The sequence below is a fragment of the Mus caroli genome, unplaced genomic scaffold (genome assembly GCF_978045245.1).
Source record: "Mus caroli unplaced genomic scaffold, Mus_caroli_1 scaffold_8, whole genome shotgun sequence".
Lineage (NCBI taxonomy): Eukaryota > Metazoa > Chordata > Mammalia > Rodentia > Muridae > Mus > Mus caroli.
This window is the reverse complement of record NW_028227263.1, coordinates 52,911,777-52,920,992: the sequence shown is the minus strand read 5'-3', so window position 1 is coordinate 52,920,992 and position 9,216 is coordinate 52,911,777. Positions and strand designations below refer to the sequence as shown.

General features: G+C 40.0%; 1 pseudogene; it reads right to left on the bottom strand.

The window, feature by feature from the left end:
* Positions 1-760: 760 nt before the first annotated feature.
* LOC110297987 (aminoacyl tRNA synthase complex-interacting multifunctional protein 2 pseudogene) lies at positions 761-1,520 on the bottom strand (annotated as a pseudogene).
* Between the last annotated feature and the right edge of the window lie 7,696 nt (positions 1,521-9,216).

Below are 9,216 nucleotides of genomic sequence, written 5' to 3'. Positions count from 1 at the left end.
GAAACAAATCTGTTTTCTTGGTGTTTTAATTATAGACACTTTTGATGGTGTGTATATTATAATTTCAATTTATCAAAAGCAATGATACTTTTCTTAATAGAAAAATATTTCTATGTTAATATATTAGTAACTTTAAAATTATACACATATTAAGTGTGCATTTATATACATTTGTATAAATACTACTTTCTATATGGAATGAGTCATAATAATTATTTTTCATATAATACCTTCTAATAATTACTCAAATAATAATTTAAATGAAATTTTGTAGGTTAAATTTAAAATCCAAAAAATTGATAATGAGAAGATGGATCAGCCAACATGATATATATTTAGCAAGCATAACATTTTGAGTTTGGATCCCCAATAGCCACATAAAAACCAGGCTTGGTAGCGCATTAACCTCTATACTGGGTTAGAAGGATAGAAGTAGAGAAGTATATCCTCGGTGTCGATGGTTAACCAGTCTAACAGAAACTACACGCTGTAGGTCTGTGAGAGACCATATCTCAATAATTAATGCACAACAAAATCACCCCAAGTCAACTTCTAGCCCCCTCCCCGGCATTTTCTAAAACTCATGTCATCCTTGGTGGTTCGAATGAGAATGGCTCCCATTAGGCTCATATACTGTTTTTTTTTTCCCCCCATATGGTGCTTTTATTGATGCCTGACAATTGGACAGGTTCCTTTCTGACGACAAACTGGAAGCCAGCACCATTCTTACATTGAACCCTGCAAGACAAGCTGCTCGAATTCACTTAAGGAACTGGAGGATAGTGCTGAAGGGGGCCTGGTTCTCACAGGACTTAAAATCACCATTGCACACTGGTAGGTGCTGCCCCACAGCTACCCCCAGTCTGCTGGAGCACAGGCTACAGCACCACATCTGCCACCGTGAGCTCATTCCCAACTCGCCATGGGCTTTTTCCTATACAGGAGTTCATAGAGTGGAGCACAGCTGCTTTTTCTTTACTGTTCCCTTCTTTCAGCTGAAACCTGGCGATATCCACCCAGCTATCGATGGTTAGACATACAGCATAATGCTTCTGGCCAAATAGAACAGGAAACGTGTGATGTTTCCTTCTCCTTCAGCGGGCACATTGTTTGTATACCAAACTTCATCTGTGTCTTGGGCACGTTTTTGCAAATCAGAGTGAAGCCCAGCTGATATTTATGTCAGGACTGTTTTCTAGTTTGCTCCCCGAAGTACTTGAGAAGATTCTCAGGTACATTCTTGACAGATGAATGTGTGTGCACAGTGGACAGGGAGGGCCCTGTAGTGTTCACAGAGCAGCCGGTGCAGCACAAGCAGGGACAGTGGTGGGGAAGCTGGGTTTGCATTGATTATGATGTCTTTCAGCGACCTATAATCTTTTCCAAGCACAAAATTCAAGTTCAATGCGTTTGTGGTTAAAGTCGTGGGCTTGTCAGCTTGCAGGATGTTGGTTATGTCCAAGTCTGCATCTGGGGGTGTGAGTCATCCTAGAAAGGCCATTGACTGCTGCCTTCACCTCATATAAGGCTCATATACTTGAATGATTTGTTTTGGTGGAACTCTTTTTTTTTAATACATTTTATTAGGTATTTTCCTCATTTACATTTTCTTTTTTTTTAATTTTTAATATTTTTATTACATATTTTCCTCAATTACATTTCCAATGCTATCCCAAAAGTCCCCCATAGCGCCCCCCACTTCCCTACCAACCCATTCCCATTCTTTTGGCCCTGGCATTCCCCTATATTGGGGCATATAAAGTTTGCAAGTCCAATGGGCCTCTCTTTCCAGTGATGGCCGAATAGGCCATCTTTCGATACATATGCAGCTAGAGACAAGAGCTCCAGGGTACTGGTTAGTTCATAATGTTGTTCCAACTATAGGGTTGCAGATCCCTTTAGCTCCTTGGGTACTTTCTCTAGCTTCTCCATTGGGAGCCCTGTGATACATCCAATAGCTGACTGTGAGCATCCACTCCTGTGTTTGCTAGGCCCCTGCATAGTCTCACAAGAGACAGCTATATTTGGGTCCTTTCAGCAAAATCTTGCTAGTGTATGCAATGGTGTCCACGTTTAGAAGCTGATTATGGGATGGATCCCTGGATAAGGCAGTCTCTAGATGGTCCATCCTTTCATCACAGCTCCAAGCTTTGTCTCTGTAACTCCTTCCATGGGTGTTTTGTTCCCAATTCTAAGAAGGGGCACAGTGTCCACATTTTGGTCTTCATTCTTCTTGAGTTTCATGCGTTTAGCAAATTGTATCTTATATCTTGGATATCCTAAGTTTGGGGCTAATATCCACTTATCAGTGAATACATATTGTGTGAGTTCCTTTGTGATTGTGTTACCTCACTCAAGATGATGCCCTCCAGGTCCATCCATTTGCCTAGGAATTTCATAAATTCATTCTTTTTAATAGCTGAGTAGTACTCCATTGTGTAGATGTACCATAATTTCTGTATCCATTCCTCTGTTGAGGGACATCTGGGTTCTTTCCAGCTTCTGGCTATTATAAATAGGGCTGCTATGAACATAGTGGAGCATGTGTCCTTCTTACCGGTTGGAACATCTTCTGGATATATGCCCAGGAGAGGTATTGCTGGATCCTCCGGTAGTACTATGTCCAATTTTCTGAGGAACCGCCAGACTGATTTCCAGAGTGGTTGTACAAGCTTGCAATCCCACCAACAATGGAGGAGTGTTCCTCTTTCTCCACATCCTCGCCAGCATCTGCTGTCACCTGAATTTTGATCTTAGGCATTCTGACTGGTGTGAGGTGGAATCTCAGGGTTGTTTTGATTTGCATTTCCCTGATGATTAAAGATGTTGAACATTTTTTCAGGTGCTTCTCTGCCATTTGGTATTCTTCAGGTGAGAATTCTTTGTTCAGTTCTGAGCCCCATTTTTTTAATGGGGTTATTTGACTTTCTGGAGTCCACCTTCTTGAGTTCCTTATATATATTGGATATTAGTCCCCTATCTGATTTAGGATAGGTAAAGATCCTTTCCCAATCTGTTGGTGGTTTTTTTGTCTTATTGATGGTGTCTTTTGCCTTGCAGAAGTTTTGCAGTTTCATGAGGTCCCACTTGTCAATTCTCGATCTTACAGCACAAGCCATTGCTGTTCTATTCAAGAATTTTTCCCCTGTTCCCATATCTTCAAGGCTTTTCCCCACTTTCTCCTCCATAAGTTTCAGTGTCTCTGGTTTTATGTGAAGTTCCTTGATCCACTTAGACTTGACCTTAGTACAAGGAGATAGGAATGGATCGATTCGCATTCTTCTACATGAAAACAACCAGTTGTGCCAGCACCATTTGTGGAAAATGCTGTCTTTCTTCCACTGGATGGTTTTAGCTCCCTTGTCGAAGATCAAGTGACCATAGGTGTGTGGGTTCATATCTGGGTCCTCAATTCTATTCCATTGGTCTATTTGTCTGTCACTATACCAGTACCACACCGTTTTTATCACAATTGCTCTGTAGTAAAGCTTTAGGTCCGGCATGGTGATTCCACCAGAGGTTCTTTTATCCTTGAGAAGAGTTTTTGCTATCCTAGGTTTTTTGTTATTCCAGATGAATTTGCAGATTGCACTTTCTAATTCATTGAAGAATTGAGTTGGAATTTTGATGGGGATTGCATTGAATCTGTAGATTGCTTTTGGCAAGATAGCCATTTTTAAAATGTTGATCCTGCCAATCCATGAGCATGGGAGATGTTTCCATCTTCTGAGATCTTCTAGAATTTCTTTCTTCAGAGACTTGAAGTTTTTATTATACAGATCTTTCACTTCCTTAGTTAGAGTCACGGCAAGATATTTTATATTATTTGTGACTATTGAGAAGGGTGTTGTTTCCCTAATTTCATTCTCAGCCTGTTTATTCTTTGTGTAGAGAAAGGCCATTGATTTGTTTGAGTTAATTTTATATCCAGCTAATTTTATATCCAGATAATTTTATATCACCGAAGCTGTTTATCAGGCTTAGGATTTCTCTGGTGGAATTTTTAGGGTCACATATATACTATCATATCATCTGCAAAAAGTGATATTTTGACTTCATTTTTTCCAATTTGTATCCCTTTGATCTCCTTTTGTTGTCGAATTGCTCTGGCTAGGACTTCAAGTACTATGTTGAATAGGTATGGAGAAAGTGGACAGCCTTTTCTAGTCCCTGATTTTAGAGGGATTGCTTCAAGCTTCTCACCATTTACTTTGATGTTGGCTACTGGTTTGCTGTAGATTGCTTTTATCATGTTTAGTTATGGGCCTTGAATTCCTGATCTTTCCAAGACTTTTATCATGAATGGGTGTTGGATCTTGTCAAATGCTTTTTCCGCATCTAACGAGATGACCATGTGGTTTTTGTCTTTGAGTTTGTTTATATACTGGATTACGTTGATGGATTTCCGTATATTGAACCAACCCTGCATCCCTGGGATGAAACCTACTTGGTCAGGATGGATGATTGTTTTGATGTGTTCTTGGATTCGGTTAGCAAGAACTTTATTGAGGATTTTTGCATCAATATTCATAAGGGATATTGGTCTGAAGTTTTCTATCTTTGTTGGGTCTTTTTGTGGTTTAGGTATCAGAGTAATTGTGGCTTCATAGAATGAGTTGGGTAGAGTACCTTCTGTTTCTATTTTGTGGAATAGTTTGTGAAGAATTGGGATTAGATCTTCTTTGAAGGTCTGATAGAACTCTGCACTAATCCCATCTGGTCCTGGGCTTTTTTTGGTTGGGAGACTATTAATGAATGCTTCTATTTCTTTGGGGGATATAGGGCCCTTTAGATCATTAACCTGATCTTGGTTCAACTTTGGTACCTGGTACCTGTCTAGGAACTTCTCCATTTCATCCAGGTTCTCCAGTTTTGTTGAGTATAGCCTTTGGTAGAAGGATCTGATTGTATTTTGGATGTCTTCAGGATCTGTTATGTCTCCTTTTTCATTTCTGATTTTGTTAATTAGAACGCTTTCCCTGTGCCCTCTAGTGAGTCTGGCTAAGGGTTTATCTATCTTGTTGATTTTCTCAAAGAACCAGCTCCTTGATTGGTTGATTCTTTGAATAGTTCTTCTTGTTTCCACTTGATTGATTTCGCCCCTGATTTTGATTATTTCCTGCCGTCTACTCCTTTTGGGTGAATTTACTTCCTTTTGTTCTAGTGCTTTTAGGTGTGTTGTCAAGCTGCTAATGTGTGCTCTTTCTAGTTTCTTTTTGGAGGCACTCAGAGCTATGAGTTTTCCTCTTAGAAATGCTTTCATTGTGTCCCATAAGTTTGGGTATGTTGTGGCTTCATTATCATTGAACTCTAAAAAGTCCTTAATTTCTTTCTTTATTCCTTCCTTGACCAAGGTATCATTGAGAAGAGTGTTGTTCAGTTTCCACGTGAATGTTGGCTTTCTATTATTTATTTTGTTATTGAAGATCACCCTTAGTCCATGGTGATCTGATAGGATGCATGGGACAATTTCAATATTTTTGTATCTGTTGAGTCCCGTTTTGTGCCCAATTACGTGGTCAATTTTGGAGAAGGTACCTTGAGGTGCTGAGAAGAAGGTATATCCTTTTGTTTTAAGGTAAAATGTTCTGTAGATATCTGCCAGATCCATTTGATCCATAACTTCTGTTAGTTTCACTGTGTCCCTGTTTAGTTTCTGTTTCCATGATCTGTCCATTGGTGAAAGTGGTGTGTTGAAATCTCCCACTATTATTGTATGAGGTGCAATGTGTGATTTGAGATTTACCAAAGTTTCTTTAATGAATGAGGCTGCCTTTGTATTTGGAGCATAGATATTCAGGATTGATAGTTCCTCTTGGAGGATTTTACCTTTGATGAGTATGAAGTGCCCCTCCCTGTCTTTTTGGATGACTTTGGGTTGGAAGTCAATCTTATCAGATATTAGAATGGCTACTCCAGCTTGTTTCTTCATACCATTTGCTTGGAAAATTGTTTTCCAGCCTTTCATTCTGAGGTAGTGTCTATCTTTTTCTCTGAGATGAGTTTCATGTAAGCAGCAAAATGTTGGGTCTTGTTTGTGTAGCCAGTTTGTTAGTCTATGTCTTTTTATCGGGGAGTTGAGTCCATTGATATTAAGAGATATTAAGGAAAAGTAATTGTTGTTTCCTGTTATTTTTGTTTTTAAAGTTGGCATTCTGTTCTTGTGGCTGTCTTCTTTTAGGTTTGTTGAGGGATTACCTTCTTGTTGTTTCTAGGGTGTGGTTCCCGTCCTTGTATTGTTTTTTTCCTGTTATTATCCTTTGAAGGACTGGATTCGTGGAGAGATAATGTGTGAATTTGGTTTTGTCGTGGAATACTTTTGTTTCTCCATCTATGTTAATTGAGAGTTTAGCTGGGTATAGTAGCCTGGGCTGGAATTTGTGTTCTTTTAGTGTCTGTATAACATCTGTCCAGGATCTTCTGGCTTTCATAGTCTCTGGTGAAAAATCTGGTGTAATTCTGATAGGCTTGCCTTTATATGTTACTTGGCCTTTTTCTCTTACTGCTTTTAGTATTCTATTTTTATTTAGTGCATTTGTTGTTCTGATTATTATGTGTCGGGAGGTATTTCTTTTCTGGTCCAGCCTATTTGGAGTTCTGTAGGCTTCTTGTATGTTCATGGGCATCTCTTTCTTTAGATTTGGGAAATTTTCTTCTATAATTTTGTTGAAGATGTTTACTGGTCCTTTGAGTTGAAAATCTTCATTCTCATCCACTCCTATTATCCGTAGGTTTGGTCTTCTCATTGTGTCCTGTATTTCCTGGATGTTTTGAGTTAGGATCTTTTTGCATTTTCCATTTTCCTTGATTGTTGTTCCGATGTTCTCTATGCAATCTTCTGCACCTGAGATTCTCTCTTCCATCTCTTGTATTCTGTTGCTGATGCTGGTATCTATGGTCCCAGATTTCTTTCCTAGGGTTTCTATCTCCAGTGTTGCCTCATTTTGGGTTTTCTTTATTGTGTCTACTTCCCTTTTTAGGTCTAGTATGGTTTTGTTCATTTCCATCATCTGATTGGATGTGTTTTCCTGTTTCTCTTTAAGGACTTCTACCAGTTTGGTTGTGTTTTCCTGTTTTTCTTTAAGGACTTGTAACTCTTTAGCCATGTTCTCCTGTAGTTCTTTAAAGTCCTTCTTGATGTCCTCTATCATCATCATGAGATATGCTTTTAAATCCAGGTCTAGCTTTTCAGGTGAGTTGGGGTGCCCTGGACTGGGCGAAGTGGGAGTGCTGGGTCCTGATGATGGTGAGTGGTCTTGGTTTCTGTTAGTAAGATTCTTACGTTTACCTCTCACCATCTGGTAATCTCTGGAGTTGTTATAGTTGTCTCTGTTCAGAGGTTATTCTTCTGGTGATTCTGAGTATCGTCTGTCAGCGGACCTGTGAGACAGGCTCTATCCTCTGAGTTTCAGTGGTTAGAGCACTCCCTGCTGACAAGCTTTCCTCTTAAAGGGAAGGTGTACATATATATGGCGTTTGGACCTTCTCCTGGCCGAAGAAGAAGGCCGAAAACAGGACCTTTCCCAGATGCTGTGTTGCTTTGGCAAGTCACAGAAGCTGTCAGCTTCTGTGGTGCACACTCTCAGCTGTGCAGACTACGTTCCTAAGTTCAGAGGAGTCCTGGATCCAAGATGTGCTCCCTGCTCCTGAGGCAGAGGGCTCCTGTGCAGGGCAGAATACAGTCTTCCAGCTGGGAGGGTGCCGGTTGTCTGCAGCCCCAAAAGGGTGCTGCCTCAGCGGCTCTGTGGCTCCCACCTGTCCCAGAAGCTGTCTGCCTCTGTGGTCCTCACTCTCACCTCTGCAGACTAAGTTCGGCGGAGCCCCGGAGCCAAGATGGCGCTCCCTGCAGGGCAGATCACTGTCCTCCGGCTGGGCTTGGTGGAACTCTTTTGGAAGGATTAGAAAGTTTGCCACTAGAGGTAAGTTTTGTTTCAAATCACCAAGCCAGCCGCCCCCCCCCCCCCCGTCTCTCTGTCTTGCTCCTTCATGCTTGTGTCTCAAGATGTGAGCTCTTAGGTGTATGCTAATTATATGCTTTCTTTTATGAGTTGCCTTGGTCATGGTGTTTTATCACAGCAATAGAAAATAACTAAGAGACTATTTTTAAATTTTGTGATTATTTAAGCTGAATGTATGAATTCATTTTCTTTTAAAAATATTATATTAATAGTTATTCAATACCTAGTATCTGTTAGGCACTAGGGCCACAAGAAATATCGTCTTTGTTGTTGAGGAATAAACACTCTTATAGAAAGATACTGATTAAATGAGTAGCTGAATAAAAGCTTTGTAAAATTCAGGTTTTTTGTTTTGTTTGTTTTGTTTTGTTTTGTAACACGCATAAAATGGGTCTCTGCCATTCTTTGTTGTTTTAAAAGTTACCTGAAATGAACAAATATTTGTAAATAACTGAAAATGTACCCTGAGCAGAATTTAGCAAGTGCATATTTAACAGAACTAGTTTTTTTTCATCCTTTTCTTTTGAGGCAGTAAAAGTATCATCCAGACATACATCTTTCATGTAAGTTTGGTTAGAAAAATAATATAAGCTCTAAGACAAGGATTTATGTCCTTCTGGTGGTTGCTGTTTTTTTCTTTCAGATAATTGGAATTGGTTGCATGTTAGATTATAAAGAATTTTCACATAAGTTAATACACTATGATACTTACGATGTTTTTGTGACTCCTACAATTTGTATATCATTCCTTAGCATCTGAAGGATTATATCATGAGTCTCTGACAAAGAAGATCTGTGGAATGGTGGGCCACTAGAGGAAGCCTGGCAAAGTCTAGCTAGGGCTTGAAGCCACAGAGACCCAAAATAGATAATAGGAGCTTCACCTGCTCCCAACTCCAGACCCCTGTCACTTAGCCATGGTCCTTCAGAGAAAGAATTGTGGCCATCAGTCATGTAGGGGCAGCACTCCCAAGTCCCTTCTCAGGTTGCTGAGGCCTCTAAGGACAAGCCAATAGGAAGTACCTGCTGTCAGATCCAACACACCCCAAAACTGTATCTAAGGTTCTATCAAGAAAGAACAAAGGTACATGAGAATTTGTCTGTAAGCATTTGTCACAAGAGCTGTAACACTGCTTGAGAAGAGAATGCTCTACTGAAGCTTTAGCCACTAGAAGCTCCTCTACAGTCCACTTGCTAGCTAGTCAGCCCTCTGCCTACTCATCCTGGTACAAATGCAGTGTCTTGAAGCAACAGTGGT